The sequence below is a fragment of the Stegostoma tigrinum genome, unplaced genomic scaffold (genome assembly GCF_030684315.1).
Source record: "Stegostoma tigrinum isolate sSteTig4 unplaced genomic scaffold, sSteTig4.hap1 scaffold_68, whole genome shotgun sequence".
In the NCBI taxonomy this organism is placed as follows: Eukaryota; Metazoa; Chordata; class Chondrichthyes; order Orectolobiformes; family Stegostomatidae; genus Stegostoma; species Stegostoma tigrinum.
The window spans coordinates 1257168-1278114 of NW_026728622.1; the positions used below are offsets into that span (position 1 = coordinate 1257168).

The window sequence follows — 20947 nt, forward strand, 5'->3', positions numbered from 1 at the left end:
GCTGCAGAATGAATAATGCTGCAATATTTGTCAACTCCCAAATGGGCATTGATACATTCGTAAATCTCACATCAATAAACTTACCTCTCAAGGTTCTCGCCTTCTAGAACTGTTTGTACTAGTAAATAACTCAAGCGAGGATGTTTGGCAAAGTGTTTCTTTGATCTGAACTTATTTCTCAGCACCTTGCTGAAATCACGCACATCTCCACCTGATGTTGTCTAAAAATGTAAAATAAATCAAATTTAGTTAAGAATGAATAATGAACCAATCTCCTCAACTCACTCTATAACCCATGCTATCGCTGCTAAATGTCTTTGAGGATGTAAAATTAAAGAGTCTGCAATTCTGAGGGAAAAAGTCGCTATCTTTCTGTAGGATTATGATAAAAGTTAGATATGTCTGAATGTGAATTTCGAACAATTAAGCTTGAGTTTCATAGTCATACAGCATGAAAAAAGATCCTTTGGTCCAACCAGTCTATGCTGATCACAATCCCAAACTGAACTAGTTCCACCTGCCTGTGCTTGGCCCATATCTTTCCAAACATTTCTATCATCTTTCTATCTTCTGGCTACAACGTCACCTCAACAGAATTCTCCATCTTGTGGTCAAATACTAAAACTATACAATTAAGTCATTACAAATGATACACAGATCCAGGATTCACATTAGTGGCCTTTCTGGTTGAACTGCTAATTATTTTAACAGTAGCGCATTTTCTGTCCAATTATGCCATGTATAATTACTGATCCAAAATTCATCTCATTGTGTTTTTTTTTGGTTTTTTGTATTGAGTCAAAGATGAGATCAATACATTGGTGAGAAATTATCTTGGTTTGCAGATTCAAAGTCACTATAGTCCTAGACGGGACCACAGGACTGCTCTCACAGTAGACAGAGAGATAACTGGAGGTGGTTTAAATTGAAGGTTGCCACACCTCAGATGAGGAGACAGGTTGACAAGGAGACTCCTTCATAGTAACTTCAGACGGTGTAGGATTTCATGCTGTTGGTATCACTCTGAATTACAAACCAGCCAACTGAGCTAACTGGCTCCCAGGCAAAATATACAATCAGTTTGGGTAGAGATATCAACACCAAAGGAAAGTCGTCACAGCTGTGACAGTTTCAGATTCATACATCCCCTGACAGAAGATACAGGCCAGGAGAGCATCCAGTCTATAGACCAAGAGGTAATCGGATCTTCTAAGAAAGATGTTACAATAAACTGTGAATCCAATTGGCACAGGCAGCCTGGAGGATTCTTCTTATATTCACGGGATGTGGATGTTGCTGGCTAAGCCCAATTGTGAGGAATGGATGGCTGGAGGGAGGAACGGATGGCTGGAGGAGGCGGGGGGGGGGGGAGAAGGAGCAGGACGAGGGGGGGGGAAAGGAGCAGGACGAGGGGGGGGGAAAGGAGCAGGACGAGGGGGGGGGAAAGGAGCAGGACGGGGGGGGGAAAGGAGCAGGACGGGGGGGGGGGAAAGGAGCAGGACGAGGGGGGGGGAAAGGAGCAGGACGAGGGGGGGGGAAAGGAGCAGGACGAGGGGGGGGGAAAGGAGCAGGACGAGGGGGGGGGAAAGGAGCAGGACGAGGGGGGGGGAAAGGAGCAGGACGAGGGGGGGGGAAAGGAGCAGGACGAGGGGGGGGGAAAGGAGCAGGACGAGGGGGGGGGAAAGGAGCAGGAAGGGGGGGGGAAAGGAGCAGGACGAGGGGGGGGGAAAGGAGCAGGACGAGGGGGGGGAAGGAGCAGGACGGGGGGGGGGAAGGAGCAGGACAGGGGGGGAAGGAGCAGGACGAGGGGGGGGGAAGGAGCAGGACGGGGGGGGAAGGAGCAGGACGAGGGGGGGGGAAAGGAGCAGGACGAGGGGGGGGGAAGGAGCAGGACGAGGCGGGGGGAAAGGAGCAAGACGAGGGGGGGGGGATAGGAGCAGGACGAGGGGGGGGGGAGAAGGAGGAAGGGAGATGAACACAGCAGACAGGCTGACATCACCTCTACACCCAGAATATTCAGACCCTCCAGAAGCGTTTCTCCCTGCGACTCCTGAAACAGACTCTCGCAGCCATGCGCCGGCACCTCCAGGCACTGCAATCCAGCCCCAGCTCAGAGCCTCCCTCTCCCAGACCTGCACAGGACCCCTGCTGTTTTTTATCCTCCGCAGCATCCACAGACTGAACACCCAGTTCCACTCAGCTTTACTGGACACCAAAAATCCTAAGTCCAACCAACTCACGGGCCCCGGCCACCCACAAGAGGATTCCTGCGCCTCCCAAATCCCGAGTCTGTACCTGTCCCGCCGCCATTGACTATGAAGACACGGCCGGAAACCCCACCGATGACGTCACATCCGCCCCCGCCGGCCACAGAACTTGCGGAAACGCTGCCGCAGTCACCACTTCCACGTAATACACCTCACACACCACCCTAACCGCAGGTTTGCCGCCAACCCCGATCCTCCCACAGCCGACGGAACCCCGCCCAAGGCCGACGGAGCCCCGCCCACGGCCGACGGAACCCCGCCCACGGCCGACGCCGACGGAACCCCGCCCACGGCCGACGACCTCATCGCTCCGCCCACAGCCAGCAACCCCAGCGGAGACAGCCACACTGAGCCCTGCCGCATGTTCACCTTCCCCCCAGACCTCCCACTGACCGAGGACGAATGGTCAGTCCTCAGTCAGGGGCTCACCTTTGTCCCCCTACAACCAAACATCAACCAATACCAGTCACGATTGTGCATAGAGCAGTTTTCCCACCGTCTTCGCCTCCATGCCTCCTTCTTCAACCGGGAGCCTAACCCTCCCTCCACTGACCCCTTCACCCTCTTCCAACACAAGTCCTCCTCCTGGACACCACCCCCAGGCCTCCTACCCTCCCTCGACCTCTCCATCTCCAACTGCCATCGAGACATTAACCGCCTCAACCTCTCCACCCCTCTCTACCCACTCCAACCTCTTCCCCGCAGAACGGGCAGCCCTCCGCTCCAACCCCAACCTCAGCATCAAACCCGCAGACAAGGGTGGCGCAGTGGTAGTATGGCGCACTGACCTCTACATCGCCGAGGGAAGACGCCAACTCTCTGACACCACCTCCTACCGCCCCCTCGATCATGACCCCACACCCGAGCATCAAAACATCATCTCCAACACCGTTCATGACCTCATCACCTCAGGGGACCTCCCACCCACCGCCTCTAACGTCATTGTTCCCCAAGCCCGCATGGCCCGTTTCTATCTCCTTCCCAACATCCACAAACCTGCCTGCCCTGGTCGACCCATGGTCTCAGCCTGTTCCTGCCCCACTGAACTCATCTCCACCTATCTGGACTCCATTTTCTTCCCTGTGGTCCAGGAACACCCTACCTACATCCGTGACACCACCCACTCCCTCCACCTCCTCCAGGACTTCCAATTCCCTAGCCCCCAACACCTCATCTTCACCATGGACGTCCAGTCCCTATACACCTGCATTCCGCATGCAGATGGCCTCCAGGCCCTCCGCTTCTTCCTGTCCCGCAGGCCCGACCAGTCCCCCTCCACCGACACCCTCATCCGCCTAGCCGAACTCGACCTCACCCTCAACAACTTCTCTTTTGACTCCTCCCACTTCATACAGACTAAGGGGGTGGCCATGGGCACCCGCATGGGCCCCAGCTATGCCTGCCTCTTTGTAGGTTACGTGGAACAGCCCCTCTTCCGCACCAACACAGGCCCCGAACCCCACCTCTTCCTCCGGTACATTGATGACTGTATCGTCGCCGCCTCTTGCTCCCCAGAGGAGCTTGAACAGTTCATCCGCTTCACCAACACCTTCCACCCCAACCTTCAGTTCACCTGGGCCATCTCCAGCACATCTCTCACCTTCCTGGACCTCTCAGTGTCTATCTCAGGCAACCAGCTTGTAACTGGTGTCCATTTCAAGCCCACCGACTCCCACAGCTACCTATAATACACCTCCTCCCACCCACCCTCCTGCAAAAATTCCATCCCCTATTCCCAATTCCTCCGCCTCCGCCGCATCTGCTCCCACGATAAGACATTTCACTCCCGCACATCCCAGATGTCCAAGTTCTTCAAGGACCGCAACTTTCCCCCACAGTGATCGAGAACGCCCTTGACCGCGTCTCCCGTATTTCCCGCAACACATCCCTCACACCCCGCCCCCGCCACAACCGCCCAAAGAGGATCCCCCTCGTTCTCACACACCACCCCACCAACCTCCGGATACAACGCATCATCCTCCGACACTTCTGCCATCTACAATCCGACCCCACCACCCAAGACATTTTTCCATCCCCACCCCTGTCTGCCTTCCGGAGACACCACTCTCTCCGTGACTCCCTTGTTCGCTCCACACTGCCCTCCAACCCCACCACACCCGGCACCTTCCCCTGCAACCGCAGGAAATGCTACACTTGCCCCCACACCTCCTCCCTCACCCCTATCCCAGGCCCCAAGATGACATTCCACATTAAGCAGAGGTTCACCTGCACATCTGCCAATGTGGTATCCTGCATCCACTGTACCCGGTGTGGCTTCCTCTACATTGGGGAAACCAAGCGGAGGCTTGGGGACCGCTTTGCAGAACACCTCCGCTCAGTTCGCAACAAACAACTGCACCTCCCAGTCGCAAACCATTTCCACTCCCCCTCCCATTCTTTAGATGACATGGCCATCATGGGCCTCCTGCAGTGCCACAATGATGCCAGCCACCCAAAGGTTGCAGGAACAGCAACTCATATTCCTCCTGGGAACCCTGCAGCCTAATGGTATCAATGTGGACTTCACCATTTTCAAAATCTCCCCTTCCCCCACCGCATCCCAAAACCAGCCCAGTTCGTCCCCTCCCCACACTGCACCACACAACCAGCCCAGCTCTTCCCCTCCACCCACTGCATCCCAAAACCAGTCCAACCTGTCTCTGTCTCCCTAACCTGTTCTTCCTCTCACCCATCCCTTCCTCCCACCCCAAGCCGCACCCCCATCTACCTACTAACCTCATCCCACCTCCTTGACCTGTCCGTCTTCCCTGGACTGACCTCTCCCCTCCCTACCTCCCAACCTATACTCTCTCCACCTATCTTCTTTTCTCTCCATCTTCGGTCCGCCTCCCCCTCTCTCCCTATTTATTCCAGAACCCTCACCCCATCCCCGTCTCTGATGAAGGGTCTAGGCCCGAAACGTCAGCTTTTGTGCTCCTCAGATGCTGCTGGGCCTGCTGTGTTCATCCAGCCTCACATTTTATTATCTTGGATTCTCCAGCATCTGCAGTTCCCATGATCTCTGACATCAGCTTCCCTGCGTCTCTGATGCTGCTTGTCCTGCTGTGTTCATCCACATCAACACCTTGTTACCCCCCATTCTCCTTTGTTTGTGTTTTCTTGCTCTTCCTCCCTCCCTCTGATTCTCACCCCCTCTCTCACCTCTGCTGGCTCTAATTTCACTCCCTTGTCATGTTCCCTTATTTCCATCTTTCTGTCCCTTCTCTCTCTCTCTCCGCCCACAAACTCACTCTGGCTTTATTCACAGAGAGTACAAGAGGAAAGGAAACCAAAGCACGCAGCGCCTTCGGCTGAGAGAGAAATGAAGAAATGCCGGAGATTTTCCAAACCCTGACGCAGGGGTTGCCTCTCTCTCTCTTGACAGTCTCTGTGACTGCCCCATCAAACCCCACACCCATTCCCGTCCCATGGTGTCTCTCCACAAACCCACCTCCGGGTGGAAATGCAAACACAAGTTGCTGGAAATGCTCAGCATCTGTGAAGAAAAAGTCCCGAGGTAGCGTTTTGGGTGCGATGACCCTTTCCCTCAGAGCTCCGGCTAGAAATGCTCCAGCCTCTGAGACAGGGTCCCCTTGAGGTCGGAGAGCTGCGGCTCCATCTCGGCTGTTCGCTTGGCATCAGGAGCTCCCCTCAGCCCCAGGAAGGGGTATGATCACCCCCTAACCTTATACTGACAGTGGTTGTGTCCTTCCCTCATCCCCGGGAGCCCCTCCTGCCTTCTCACCTTGTCGCCCGGGTGCTATTCGACTACGGAGGGCTGTGCGATAAAGAACCTACTTCCCACAGCAGCAGGGGGAGGGGGCATCCCTTCACTCCTAAAACACCCCCTCCCATCCAATCTTGTGGCAATGGCTGTTCGGCTGCAGAAAGCGGCGCTGCCCGTGACCCCAAACCTCCCTACAACACCCCTCTCCTAATCCGACCCTTTTGCAGTAGCTGTAGGCCACTCAGTCACTGGGCTGTACAATAGTGACTCTCCCCATGTCCACTCACTTCCAGGACGGCTATCGTCCAACCCCGACCCCATCCCATCCGCCTCCTTCCCTTTACCATGTGGTACGAGAGCTGCAGGCTGGTCGGCTACGGAAACCCGCGCAAGGCTGGATAATAGACACCCTCCCAATGTCCCCAGCCTTCCCCTCACCCGGGGAGGGGAATTCTCACCCCCAAAACATCCATTCCCAACACTTCGCTTTGGGATAGGAGCGGCGCACGATGTGAAACAGGGACCGTGCTCATGTCCCCAATCCTCCCTTCACCCCAAACCACCACCCCCAGCTTACCTTGCAGTAGGACATAGTTGTAGGCTGCTCAGCTACGGAAGGCGTCGCGGACCCGCGGCCGGGTGCTCGGGGAGCGCGGGCTCGGTGCCAGGCAGCTGTGCCCAGGCGCCGGGTGAAGAGGCCTTCTCCCACCTTGGATCCCCGCTCCCGACGCAGGGCCGAGCCACTGAGCAGCGAGCGCTCCAGCAGCCCGGATGCCTGCTCCCAGCCCGGTGGTCATGCTGGAGGCCGCTGGAGAACATGAGGTTGTAGGGGTCCGGGAGCGTGGTGCGATGATCCCCGCTGCCGAACAGCTGGGTCCTCAGAACCCTCCTGGGAAAAGGGATCCAGACAGCGGACTCGTCGCCGAGGGAGATCGGGGGAAAGGCGTGAGTAGGAACAGGAGAGGAAGGGGATTTACTGAGAGGGAGAAAGAGACAGACTCTGTGTGTGTGTGTGTGTGTGTGTGTGTCTCTGTGTGTGTGTGTGAGAGAGAGAGAGGGGATTAGAAATGCAGTCTGATTGCGGATGGGTTGGGTTTAAATAGAGATTTTTAAACTTCGTTCAAAAAAACTCACAATGCTCCCTGCAGAGCGGGTGGAGAGGCTCGGATAGAGAGGAAGAGAGACACATGGGGGCGGGGGAGAGGCGACAGAGAGAGGTTCACAGGGAGAGATGGAGAGACAGGGGAGACAGTGGAGAGAGAACGGCAGAAGCACACACAGAGGGAGCCAGATACAAGACGAGAGATCGAGAGGGGCGCACACAGAGACCAAAGAGACAGAGTGAGAGAGGAGAGAGACAGAAGTGCACAGCGAGGTGGCAGAGACAAGACGACAGAGAGAGACAGAGACACAGAGTGAGGCACACACAGAGAGATGGAGAGACAGAGATTGTGTGTGTGGCGGGGGGTGGGTTTGGAGAAAATGGGAGAGAGAGAGAGACAGAGTCGTCGAGTTGTACAGCAGGGAAACAGACCCTTCAGTCCAACTCCTCCAGGCCGACCAGACACCGTAACTGACTAGTTCTGTTTGCCAGCCTGGAGCCCATATCCCTCCAGCCCCTTCCTATTCATGTGTCCCTGCAGGTGACTTCTCAATACTGTGAGTATAACAGCCTCTGTCACTCCTCTGGCAGTTCATGCCACACACAAACTACACTCGGGAGAACACGTTGGCGCCAAATCCCCCTCCCATCCTCTGAGAAAAGGAACCGGAAATGACATCACCAACCCAAGGAAACCGGAACACTTAAAGAGAAGGCGGGACCTAACTCCAGCGCTTCCCCGGATGCTCCCTGAAGATTTTACCCGGAATGGTGCCGAAACGTCTGCAAACTAACCTTCCAGCTCAGTGAGCAATCTTACATCCAGAACCTCAACCCTGAGCTACAAATCTTCTCAAAACTCGATAATGCTTTGCCACTTGATTAACAGGTGCATCCTTTTTTAAAAAAAAAATAAACTTTTTTTGCTGGATGTATGACTGACTGGCCAGTGTTTATTGTCCTTCCTTAACTGAGCCTTGGGAGCTCTGCAGACCAATGCTATCAACGTGGATTTCACAAGCTCCAAAATCTCCCCTCCCACCACTGCATCCCAAAACCAGCCCAGCTCGTCCCCTAATCTGTTCTTCCTCTGACCGATCCCCTCCTCCCAGCTCAAGCCAAACCCCCATTCCCGACCTCCAAACCTCTTCCCGCCCCCTTGACCTGTCCGTCCTCCCCAGACTGACCTAACCCCTCCCTACCTCCACACCCACACTCACCTCTACTGGCTTCATGTCCGCCCCTTTTACTTAAGACCAGAAGACATCGGAGTGGAAGTAGGGCCATTCGGCCCATCAAGTCCACTCAACCATTTAAATCATGGCTCAGGGGCATTTCAACTCCACTTCCCTGAACTCTCCCCGTTGCCCTTGATTCCTCGTGAGATCAAGAATTAGTCAATCTCTGCCTCGAAGGCATCCAACGTCCTGGCCCCGACTGCACTCCGTGGCAATGATTTCCACAAGCCCGCCACTCTCTGGCTTTTCAATTGTCATCTCATTTCCGTTTCAAATTTACCCCCTCTAATTTTAAGGCTGTGCCCACGGGTCCTAGTCTCCCGGCCTCATGGAAACAACTTCCTAGCGTCCACCACTTCCGAGGCAGACATTATGTTGTAAGTTTCTATTAGATCTCCCCTCAACCTTCTAAACTCTGATGAGTACAATCCCAGGATCCTTAGCCGTTCATCATATGTCAAACCCACCACTCCAGGGATCATCCGTGTGAATCTCCGCTGGACACGCTCCAGGGCTAGTATGTCCTTTCTGAGGTGTGGGGCTCAAAATTGGACATGGTATTCTAAATGGGGCCTAACTAGAGCTTTATAAAGCCTCAGAAGCACATCGCTGCTTTTATATTCCAACCCTCTTGCGATAAAGGACAACATTACATTCGCTTTCTTAATTACGGACTCTACCTGCAAGTTAACCTTTAGAGAATCCTGGACCAACACTTCTAGATTCCTTTGTACTTGAGCTTTACGAATTTTCTCACCATTTAGAAAATAGTCCATGCCCGTATTCTTTTTACCAAAGTGCAAAACCCCACATTGAATTTCATCAGCCATTTCCTGGACCACTCTCCTAAACTGTCTAACTCTTTCTGCCGCTTCTCCACCTCCTCAGTACCACCTGCCTGTCCACCTATCTTCGTATCATCGGAAAACTTCGCCAGAATGACCCCGGTCCCTTCATCCAGATCATCAATACGTAAGGTGTACAGCTGCGGCCCCGACACCGAAACCTGCGACACCAATCGTCACCGGTTGCCATGCCGAAAAACAGCCTTTTATCCCAACTCTCTGCCTTCTGTCAGACAGCCAATCCTCAATCCAAGCCAGTAGCTCATCTCGAACACCATGGGCCCTCACCTTGCTCAGCAGCCTCCCGTGAGACACTTACGTAAGGCCTTTTGGAAGTCTAGATAGATAACATCCACTGGGTTTCCCTGGGCTAACATACTTGTTACCTCTTCAAAGAATTCTAACAGGTTTGGCAGGCACGACCTCCCCTTACTACATCCATGCTGACTTGTTCTAATCTGACCCTGCACTTCCAGGAATTTCAAAATCTCATCCTTGACAATGATTCAAGAATTTTATTAACTACCGAAGTCAGGTTAATCGGCCTGTAATTTTCCATCTTTTGCCTTGATTCTTTCTTAAACAAGGGGGTTCCAACATCAATTTTCCAATCATCTGGGACTTACCCTGACTCCAGGGACTTTTGAAAGATCACATCCAAAGCCTCTGCTATTTCCTCAGCCACCTTCCTCAGAACTCTAGGATGTAGCCCTTCTGGGCCAGGAGATTTTGCAATTTTTAGACCTTTTAGCTTTTCTAGCACTTTCTCTTTTGTAATGCCTACCGTACTCAACTTTGCCCCCTGACTCTCCCTAAGTGTTGGCATACTACTCATGTCTTCCACTGTGAAGACTGACGCAAAGTACTTATTAAGTCCTTCAGCTACTTCCTTATCTCCCATCACTAGCCTTCCAGCATCAATTTGGAGCGGCCCAGTGTCTACTTTTGCCTCATGTTTGTTTCTTATGTATTGGAAGAAGCTTTCACTGTGATTTCTAATATGACTAGCTAGCCTACCTTCATATTTGATCCTCTCCTTCCTTATTGCTCGTCTGTCTCCTCTGCACCTATCTTCCCCTCTGTCCATCTTCAATCTGCCTTCCCCCTCTCCCTGTTTATTTCAGAACTGTCTCCTCCTCCCTCTTTTCTGATGAAGGGTCTCTGCCCGAAATGTCAGCTTTTGTGTTCCTGAGATGCTGCTTGGCCTGCTGTGTTCATCCAGCTCCACACTTTGTTATCTTGGATTCTCCAGCATCTGCAGTTCCCATTTTCTTTTTATTTTGGGGGCAGCTGCTGTCAATACCCACCCAAACAAAAGCTTCATTTGTCATTTTCAAAATTGGTAATAGCCCACAATCTGCTGAGTGAACAAAAAAAGTACCCATTTGCCTGTGACTCTCAGATGGATTTCTTTCCGATTTGTTTATTCTTTAATGAGACATAGCTGTTGCTGATTGTCCAGCATGAACTGACTTCTTGAACAGCTTCATGTTGCTGTACAGAGACCCACAATGCTGTTCCAAAAGAGATTACGAAGATTGACTCAGTAACTACCATTCATTTCCAAATAAGTTTGTGAGTAGCTTGGAGGTGATTTTTACGAGGGTTAGTGCTACCATGTCTGATGTCCTTGCCCTTGAAGATGAGTTTTCTAAGTCTGGAAAGGTGTGCGTCAGAATAGTGGGTAAAAAATGTGGCAGTGCATCTTGTACAGGGACACATTATTGTCTCTTGGAGTTGGCTGTGGAGAGAATGGATACGGTGCCAATCAAGGGGCTGCTTTGGCCTAGACTCAAGATTGTTTTCAGTGTTGTTGGATCTGCACCGTCATTGACACACTTCTGACTTGAGAATTGGAGGAGGGCTGCAGGCTTCGGAGTGTCAGCAGTTTCTACATCAAATCGCAGAGTCGTCTTGCTTTGTCTCTGAGTCTGTGGCCCCGAGTGATATCTAAAACCAGGTCATCTCTCTTGTGAGCTTGTTATTCTAAACTGGACATTGCGGTTTCTTTACTCAGAGAGTAGTAAGGGAATGGAATGCTTTGCTTGCAACGGTAGTAGATTCGCCAACTTTCGGTACATTTAAGTCGTCATTGGATAAGCACATGGACATACATGGAATAGTGTAGGTTAGATGGGCTTCAGATCGGCATGACAGGTCGGCACAACATCGAGGGCCGAACGGCCTGAACTGCGCTGTAATGCTCTATGTTCTAATGGTCTCTTCATTATAGAAAAGAGGTGATTGCATTTGAGCATGTGTGGAGGACATTCATCAGGATGTTCAGAGGGAGTGAAGCATTTTAACTCGATGGAGAGTCTGGATAAGTTTGAGATAACAGGAACTGTCAATGCTGGAGTCTGAGATAACACAGCATGGAGCTGGAGGAACACTGCAGGCCAGGCAGCATCACTGTTTTATCTGGATAAGGTTGGCTTGTTTTCTTCCGAATAGGGAAGGTTGAAGAAGGTCCTGAAAAAATGGTCTGCATTCTGATGGGTCTCGGCGAGGGAAGCAGAACGACCATTCATGGGGTAGGAGGTCGGGGGGGCGGGGGGACGGGGGGGAAGAGATACATACATTTAAGCTAAAAGGCTCAGAAGGAATTTCAGGAAAGAAAAGACACCCAGAAGGTGCTGGGGGTTTGGAATTCATTGTCTGGGACTTTAGTTGAGGTGGTGGATAATCTTTTCACATTGAAGAAAAAGGGTTGGTACAGCACTTAAAATGAAATAACATTCAAGGCAACGGGCCTATTGCTAAAACATGAGCCGAATGTGAACTTAGTGTGGCTTCAGTGGTTACAGACACAATGGAATGAAGTGCTTGTTCAATTCACACAGATGATCCCTGGAATGGTAGGCTTCACCTACGATGAATGGCTAAGGATCCTGGGATTGTACTCACTACAGTTTAGAAAGTTGAGGGGAGAACTGATAAAAACTTACAAGATAATGTATGGTTCAGAAGAGGTGGACGCTAGGAGGTTGTTTCCGTTAGCAGGGGAGACGAGGACCCGTGGGCACAGCCTTAAAATTCGAGGGGTTCAATTTAAAACTGAAATCAGACGACATTTCTTCAGGCAGAAAGTGGTGGGCTTGTGGAATTCATTGCCGCAGAGTGCAGTGCAGGCCGGGATGTTGGACGCCTTCAAGGCAGAGATCGACAAATTCTTGATCTCAAAAGTAATCAAGGGCTACGCGGAGAGTGCAGGGAAGTGGTGTAAAAATGCCCATCAGCCATGATTTAAATGGTGGAGTGGACTTGATGGGGCGAATGGCCTTACCTCCACTCCTATGTCTCATGGCCTTATGGTCTAATTCTGGAGAATTCTCTTATTCTATGATTCTGGAGCAGGGGACAGTGAGTGGACAGCACAGGACAGTTCACCTTACTTCTCCTTTACCAATCTTCTATCTGCCTCCCCACTTCTCCCTATTTTTTTCAGAATCCCCTTCTCCTCCCCCATTTTTGAAGAAGGGTCTCGACCCGAAACGTCAGCTTTCTTGCTTCTCTGATGCTGCTCGGCCCGCTGTGTTCATCCAGTTCTACACCTTGTTCTCTCAGATTCTCCAGCATTGGCAAGTTCCTACTATCTCTTGAGGAAGCTTACTTGTTTTTGCACCCAAACTGTGGTGAGAATGTGGAACGCACCGCCTGTGTGGGTGGTAGAGTCAGAAACCATGATAACATTTAACAAGTCTTTGATTGGGCATTTGCGATGCCAAGGCATACAAGGCTCTGGGTCGAGAGCTGGGAAATGTGATGAGAATAGTTCGGGACTTGCATCTTGTGAGGGCACATACAATTTGCTGAAGGGTCTGTTCCATTGCCATAGCACTCTATTATGCTGTCCCTCAATGATCCTATGACAAGTAAGTGAAGGTTTACAGAAACAGATAGTTTTCAAGGACAATGCCAAGAGGAAAAGTGATGCACAGGCAAAGTGCATGTAAGAATTTAACCAAGGATTAACACCATTGAAGAACTGGAATTTGTGCCAATGCACCAAACCTGCAGATGAAAATGCAGTGTCCAGTTTGATTGCAAACTGCAACAACCACCAGTTAGGAACATGATCAATGGAAATATCTGAATGCCTGTTGTTATGATCTTAAGCATTTACCTGCGTCGAGTGAAATCCACCACCATAGTTCTGTTGCATCGTTGGCCACCTCGCAATCCGTGTTGCATAGTCAATATCATTCCTTGACAATGCTTGAAGCAAGGCATAAGCAGTGGTTTCCACAGTCATCGCAGAAGCCTGTGCTGCTTCAATTGGATACGGCTTCTCGTCCTCCAACAATGGAGGCTTTCCAGTTACCAACATCAGAATCTGTCATTTGTTAAAGGGATTAGCTGAGAATAAAGTTTACATCATATAGATTTTTGTTTGCATTTCACCAACACAACAATGGTTTTGCTGGTCAAGATCCAGCATTATCTCACCACTGATGTCTATAACATTCTCCATACTTTCCGCTCAGTGATGGGTCCTTTTTTTTGGGAAAAATAGGCACCTTCAAATGCAAATGAATCAAGATGAGCTTTAGTTTCTCATCAGGCTACATGGCAGTTATTACAAGATGTTCTGAACAAAAGGTGAAGGAGCAGATGAAACCATTCACCAGTCTGGATGATCTTCTTGCCCTCATCCTGAGGAGGCATCACAGATCTTAACTTACACGCAATTCAAATTATTTCATGCAATGACAAGACTGAATGTTCTGGATACTGCAAATGCCATGGCACCTGGCAGCATCCCACAAATTGTACTGGAACAATGTGCCCCAAGGTCGCCACACCAACAGTAAATGTTTTCCAGTACATTTTTAAACACTTGCGACACTCACATTTCAGAGAAAGATGACCTATCATGTAATAGTCAGACAAATTGTGCTGACCAATTATGGCCTCAATGTATTCTCAATCATCAGCAAAGTAATGCAACATCTGGATGACAGTGCTGTCAAACAGCTGCACACTTAGGTTCAGTTTACTTTTCGTCATGCTACACTTCTCATAACCTCATTCAGGATTTACCACAAATACAATCAGAGATCCTGAGCTTGAAAAGGAAGGAAAGTGCAATCTGTCATTTCCACCAAGGCAACTTCTGATTGAATGTGGTGTGAAGCAGAGGAATAGGAAGTTGAGTCAGTGGCATTCACTGGATACCTGCACTGGTTGAAGTCACGTCTTCACATGAACCAAAGTGGAGACATGAATGTTCATTGAATATTGTCCAGGTGTCCAGCAGAATTCATGACTTTTCCAACAGTGAAGTCAACGATGAGAAAATACAGTGAGACTTGGACAACGATCAGGCTTGGCCTGATAAAGGATAAGTAACATTTGCACCATACAAGTGCGAAGCAGCAATCAGCTCCAACAAGAGCGAATATGACCATATCACAAAATTCCATGTCCTTACCCTCACATCATCCTTACATTTTTTTAAATGTGCAAGTGTTATCCAAGCCATGCAGGGTAATGGGCCAGGTGTTGGAAATGAGGTTAGAACAATTCAGTGCTTGTCTTTGACTCTCACAGAATCCGTGAGCTTAAGAATTTAATTCTCCTGTACTGTAGCCCACTGAGGTGCTTGGCTATCCACTTAATCAAGGTTAACACTGATCTAAAACTAAACTGGAACGGTTATATAATCAGCAGCTGCCAGGTCCGTGGTACAAACCGCCCTGCTGTGGGACAGGGTCAGGCAAATCCAAGTGAGTGATAGTGGTTGGAGACTCATTCGTTGGGGGCATAGTTTCTGTAGCCACATTTGAGATACCAGGGCTGTGTGTTGCTTCCCTGGTACCAAGGTCAAGGACATCTCTGAGTGGTTGCAAGAAATTCTTAAGGGGGAGGGTGAGCAGCCAGAGGCCATTGTGCACATTGTTACCAATGACGTAGGTAGAAGGAGGGATGCGATCCTGTGGACTGTGTACAAGGAGTTAGCAAAGAGGCTGAAAGGCAGGACCTAGAGGGTAATAATTTATGGGTTGCCACGAGTGCCACATGTTAGTGAGTTAAGTCAGAGAAAGATAGGTGAGATGAATGCATTGGTTAAGGAGCTGGTACTGGGGGTAGGCTTTCAGGTTCATGGATAATTGCGACCGCTTCTTGGGCAAGGGGTGACCTGTGTAAGAGGGATGGGTTGCACCTAAACTGAACGGGAACAAATACCTTCACAGGGAGGTTTGCTAGTGCTACTTGGGAGGATTTAAAGACTGGCAGGCAGCTGGGAACCAGAGCAGCAGGTCAGCAAGTAGATGAATTGATGGCAGGTACATGCTAGGACCAATAAATCAGAAAAGAATGGCAGTCAGAGACAGGTACATGAACATGATGGCACGAACAAGCTGAAATATGTTTATTTCACTGCAAGGAGTATTACAGGTAAGGCAGATGAGCTTCGAGCCTGGATCAGTACATGGGACTCTGATGTTGAGGCCATTACAGAGGCTTGGTTGAGACAGAGACCGGACTGGGTGCTCAATGTTCCAGGGTTTCATTGCTTTAGACAAGATAGAGGGGAAGATAAAAGAAGGAGGTGCACTCCTAACCTGTGGGAAATGTTACATCTGTACCTAGAAAGGACATTCTGGAGGGCTTGCCCACTGAGGCAACAGAGGTAGCGTTCAAAAATAAGATAGACACAATCACTCTGATCAGATTAAACTAATAGCCTGCTCCCCTGTTGCCACTGACACACTGAGGAACAACTATGTAGGCAGCTTTTGAAACGATGCACTAACTCAGAGTTGTCACAGTCAGTGAATTTAACCTCCCCGGTATTGACTGGGACTCGCTTACAACAAGAGTTTAAATGAGGCTGAATTTGTTAAGTCTATCCAAGAGAGTTTCTTGACACAGTATGTGGATAGAAGATGGGCCATACTGGACTTTGTCCTGGTCAGGTAACTGGTGAGAAGGGTGGGAAAGCATTTTGGAAATAGTGATCACAACTCCTTAAATTTTAAGATTGCTATGAAGAAGTATAAGTCAGGACCTTGGGGGAGATCAATTATATCAATTTTAGGTAGGAGCTGGGGAGTGTTAATTGGGAGGAGCTGTCACATTTGCCATATGGGAATTGTTTAAAGGCCTGCTTATGAGTTGAGGATCAGGAAGGAGGAAGGACAAGGATGGCAAGGTAAAAGACCCTTGGATAATTGGGGAGGTTGTGAAGTTAGTCAAAAGGGAAAAACAAAAATATGTCAGGTTTAGGAAGCTAAAATCGAACAGGGCTGACATAAAGAAAGCAGAAAAAGAAAGGCGATCAAATGACCTTGGCAAGGAGGGTTGAAGGAAATCCCAAGGCATTCTGTGCATACATCTAAAACAAGGGGATAAATAGCAAGAAGGTACGACCATTCAGGATAAAGGAGGGAACTTGTGTTTGGAAGCAGAGGATGTGGGCAAGATCCTAAATTAAGTCCGTGCATCACTATTCACTCAGGCGAAGGGTGTGGAGGATAGTGGGATTTGTGTGGAGCATGCTCATATGATAACAGCATTTTGAAATCAAGAAAGAGCATTAAGGTGGATAAGTCCTCAGGACCCAATGGTATCTCCTCAAGGTTTTTGAGCGAGGTGAGAGAAGAGATTGTCGGGGCATTCAGCAATATCTTTGTATCCTTGGTAGCCACTGGAGGGGTACTGGAGGATTAGCAAGTTGCTAAACGTTCTTCTTCTGTTCAAGAAGGGAAATAGGGTCAATCCAGGAAACTCTCGACTCGCGAGTTTCTCATCGTTCATTGGAAGCTATTGGAGAGAATTCTTCGGGATTGTATTTAGCTGTATTTGGAGCAGCATGGCCTCATTCGGGACAGTCAGCATGGCTTTGTGCAGGGCAGGTCATGTCTTACTAACTTGACTGAATTTTTTGAGGAGGTGACGAATGTGATCAATGAAGGTAGAGCAGTGGATATTGTTGACATGGATTTTAGCAATGCTTTCAACAAGGTGCCTCATGATAGGATCATCCAGAAAATTAAGATGCACCGAGTCAATGGTGGCTTGGATGCTTGGATTCACAACTGGCTTGCCCAGAGAAGACAGAGGCAAGAGGTGGAATGGTGCTTTTCAGGCTGTAGATCCAGGACGATTGGTGTTCCGCAGGGATCTGTGCTGGGACCTCTGCTGTTTGTGGTCTATACAAAATGACTGAGGTGAAAATATAGATGGATGGGTTAGCAAGTTTGCAGACAATAGAATGATTGGGAGAATCAGGATGAGTGTCGACGTCATAAAAGGATACAGATCAGTTGCAGAAACGGCAAGTGGATTTTAATCCATTAAATGTGAGATGCTCCACTTTGGGAAATCAACTATTACAGAAAAATATACAGTTAATGGCACCCCTCAGTGCAGAATTGTTAAGGTGGGGATGCAGGTGCACTCAATCTGTTCATTGAGAACTATCGACGTGATATCACCTCAATTTCTCTGTTCCCTGCACCAAACCCAACCTACGTCCTGCCCAACTGACTGCCCTCCACGCACTCATATCTCACCCTGACTTTGTGATTAAGCCTGCCGATAAGGCGGTGCTGTTGTGGTCTGGTGACCTGAAGTCTACCTTGCAGAGGCTGAGCGCCAGCTCTCAGATACCTCCTCCGACTTCTCCTGGACCATGACCGCACCGGGCCATTGTATCTACTACAGTCACTGATCTTGGTCTATCTGGTGATCTTCCCCCTCTGTTTCCAAGCTGAAAGGCCACAGCTCCCCACAGGTTGCTCCTACGTCCCCCTAAAAATCCACAAATGAGACTGTCCTGGCAGACCCATTGTTTCAGCCTGTTCCTGCCCCACAGAACTCATCTCTTCCGACCTTGACTCAATCTTCTGTCCCCTGGTCCAAGCACTGCCCACGTACATCCAGAAATACTCTGATATTTTACGCAGTTTTAAAAACATCAGTTTGCCGGTTCCAGCTGCGTCCTCTTTACCATGAACGTGTAATTCCTTTACACATCCATTCCCCACCAGGAGGTTCTTAGGGCTGTCCCCTTCTTCTTGGAGCAAAGACCTGAACATGCCCCTCCCACAACCACCCTCCTCCACTTGGTCGACCTCATCCTCACCCTCAACAACTTGTTGTTTAACTCCTCTCATTTTCTTCGGGTAAGAGGAGCAGCTCCGGGCACCTGCGTGGGCCCGAGTTCAACCTGTCTCTTCACGGGGTACGTGGAACATTCCCACCCACAACACTTTCTCCGATACATCAATGATATCATCCGGCTGCTTCTCTCTCTTGTCTGAAATTGGAAAACTTCATCAACTTCGCCTCCAATTTCCATTCTGCCCTCACTTTCACCTGCTCTACCTCTGACTCCACCCTTCCCTTCCTCAACATTTCTGCTTCCATTCCTGGGGGTAGGCTTCGCACTAATACCCATTACAAACTCTCTGACTCTCACAGCTACCTGGTCTAAATATCCTCACACCCCACTTTCTGTAAAGACTCCAACCTCTTACCTCACTTCCTCCATCTCCATCGAACATGTTCTCATGAGGCCAACATCAACAAGGGAGCCTCCAAAATGTCCATCTTCTTCCTCAACTGAGGATTCTCCGGCTCCGTGGTCGACAGGGCCCTCAACTGTGTCCAACCCAGCACTTCTGCCCTCACCTTTTCTCTTCCCTCCCAAGATAGCAATAAGGTTCCACTTGACCTTACCTATCAACCCACATGCCCACATCCATACAAACATCAGGCACCATTTCCACCACCACCAGCAGGATGCCGCCACCAGACACATATTCCCCTCCCCTCCCTTATCCGCCTTAACCGGATCACCAGGAGGAAATGCAAGCAGACACGGGGAGAACGTGCAAACTTCGCACAGACAATTGCCCGAGGCTGCAGTGCGAACCACTGAGCCACCGTGCTGCCCAGAATCTTGGTGGTGTGGATGAGCAGAGAGATCTCGGTGTCCATGTGCGTAGATCCCTGAAAGTTGCCACGCAGATTGATAGGCTTGTTCAGAAGGCGTACGGCGTGTTAGGTTTTATTGGTACAGAGATTGAGTTTCGGAGCCATGAGGTCATGTTGCAGCTGTACAAAACACTGGTGCGGCCGTGCTTGGAGTATTGCGTACAGTTCTGATCGCCACATTATCGGAAGGATTTGGAGGGGGTTTAATAGGATCTTGTCTGGTGTGGAAGGAAGGTCTTATGGGGAAAAGCTTCGGGACTTGAGGCTGTTTTTGTCAGAAGAAGGTGAAGAGGCAACTTAATAGAGACATACAAGATAATCAAAGGATTAGATAGGTGGACAGCGATAGTCTTTTTCCTCGATGGTGATGGTGAGCACGAGTGGAGATAGGTTTAAATTGAGGGGAGATAGATATGGGACACATGTCAGAGGGAGGTTCTTTATTCAGAGAGTAGTATGGGTGCGGAATGCCCTGCCTGCAACAGGAGTAGATTGCCAAGTTTAAGGGCATTTAAATGAACATTGCTAAATATATGGATGGTAATGGAATAGTGTCGGTTAGATGGGCTTCAGGTTGGATTCACAGGTTGGCGCAACATCGAGGGCCGAAGGGCCTGTACTGCGCTGTAATGTTCTATGTTCTATGTCATAATACTTCAGTGAATTCTGGTTACCCTGCCGGAGGAAGAATGCTGTTAAACTATACAGAGTGCAAAAATAATTACAAAAGGTCATTGCCGGGACTGGAGGGTTTACGAGGAGTGGTGGATAGGCTCGGACTTTTTCCCTGGTGTATCGGAGACGAAGGGGTGACTTTCCAGAGGTGTAAAAAATCATGATGGGCATTGATAAGGGGAATAACCAAGGTAGGGGAGTCCAAAGCTAGAAGGGAGTAGGTTCAAATGTGAAAGGGGAAAGATTTAAAAGTGACCCGACCGGCAACTTTTCCCACACAGAGGGTTGTGCGTGAATGCAATGAGCTGCCAACAGACGTGGTAGAGGCAGATAAAATTTCTGTATTTAAAAGACATTTGGACAGGTACACAATGAGGAAAGGTTTAGACGGATACCAAACTCAGGCAAATGGGACCGGTTAAGTTTGGGACACCTGATCAGTACAGATGATTAGGAGTGAGGGTCCTGATTCTGTGCTGTATGACTCTGAATCTATGACTGAAGAGCTAACTGGGTGTGTGGATGAGGGCAATGCATTTGACACAGTCTACTTGGGCTTCAGCAGAGCTTTTGACAAGATTCCCCATTTGAAGACTGTTAGAACAGGAAACAGTCCACGGGATCCGAGGACACATGTGCACAGGAAATCATAACTCATGTAATTTGAATGAGTTTTTTAAAGTAGTAATGAAGAGCATTGATTGAGGCAGAAACATGGACGTATATGGGTTTCAGTAAGGCGTTCAAGAAGGTTCCTCACAGTAGTCCAAGAGGGAAGTTAAATCACACGGAGCACAGGGAGAGCTCGCCATAGAAGATAGAACATAGAACATTACAGCACAGTACAGGCCCTTCGGCCCTCGATCTTGTGCTGACCTGTCATGCCGATCTCAAGCCCATCTAACCTGCACTATTCCATGTACGTCCATATGCTTGTCCAATGACCACTTAAATGTACCTGAAGTTGGCGAATCTACTACCGTTGCAGGCAAAGCGTTCCATTCCCTTACTACTGTCTGAGTAAAGAAACTACCTCTGACATCTGTCCTGTATCTTTCACCCCTCAATTTAAAGCTCTGCCCCCTCGTGCTCGCCATCACCATCCTAGGAAAAAGGCTCTCCCTATCCACCCTATCTCACCCTCT

The 20947-nt window shown here is 49.6% G+C and overlaps 1 long non-coding RNA gene across 1 annotated transcript in view; it reads right to left on the reverse strand.

Moving 5' to 3' along the window:
- Positions 1-20947, reverse strand: part of LOC132209153 (uncharacterized) — a 1475533-nt gene that overhangs the window by 1238675 nt on the left and 215911 nt on the right. Inside the window, exon 4 of the long non-coding RNA XR_009445245.1 lies at positions 85-221. This is a non-coding gene — a long non-coding RNA (uncharacterized LOC132209153). The remainder of the gene's footprint in view (positions 1-84; positions 222-20947) is intronic.